Source organism: Gekko japonicus, unplaced genomic scaffold, assembly GCF_001447785.1.
Source record: "Gekko japonicus isolate JY-2015 unplaced genomic scaffold, Gekko_japonicus_V1.1 scaffold2885, whole genome shotgun sequence".
NCBI classification, from domain to species: Eukaryota; Metazoa; Chordata; class Lepidosauria; order Squamata; family Gekkonidae; genus Gekko; species Gekko japonicus.
In genome coordinates this window covers 104565-105441 of record NW_015172099.1, presented here as the reverse complement: position 1 = coordinate 105441, position 877 = coordinate 104565, and positions in this window count along the sequence as shown.

The window sequence follows — 877 nt, the reverse complement described above, 5'->3', positions numbered from 1 at the left end:
TCTTCCGGTTGTGGAGCCGAGGAGGAGGAGGCGAGGTCACTGGAGGGCGCGGCGGTGCCGGGAGGTCGTGGCTAGCTGAGTTGAGTGGCGGAGCCGAGCGGGTGCGGTGCTCGGTGCTGTGAAGCGAAGAGGCGGCGGCGATCGCGGTGCTCGGCCGAGGGTTGACGGAGCGAGGTGCTGAGCGATGGAGCGATGATCCCGCCGGCGGCAGGCGGTGACGATCGGTGCTCGGTGCTGCAGGTCTCCTCTGGGTCTGTTCAAGAGGGGTAGAATCCCACCTTCGTCGCCAGTGAAAAGTACTCAGAACGAAGAGTGATTTCAGCAAGAGTACTTTATTTAGTGAAGAACAAGATGAGGACCCCCGGCACGCAGGCCGGTATATATGCCAGAAAACCCACCACCAAACACACCCCCTAGTGACCCTATAGGTTATTTACAGTGGCCGAGAGTCCCATTGGCTCTCGACCGCGGACCTGACCCTCTGGTTGGTGCGGGCTAGGATCCGCTCCGCTATTGTTCTTTAGGAACGAAGCTTTGGGCTAGTGCTTGACCGCATGGCCCAACGGTCGCGCACGTGGTAATGGCGGATACATTACAGAAACTGAGCAAACTGAGCCCCCCAGGCAGAAGGGGGGGACCCCCCCAAAAAAACTTTTCTAAAGGGGGAGGGGCAGGACTCATATGGACAGTCGCCCGCCCCACAGAAGAAGGCGCCCCTGCAGAGAACGGCCTGCAAGGAGGGAAGGGGGGGGGGCTTTCCTGACACGAGTCCTGTTTTGAGAACCAAGGAAGGACGTCGGCCAGAGCCCGGATTTCCGAGGCGACCCCCGAAAGCCGCTTTCCTGGGGGGGAAGCCGGACCCGCTCGAGAAGCCCCC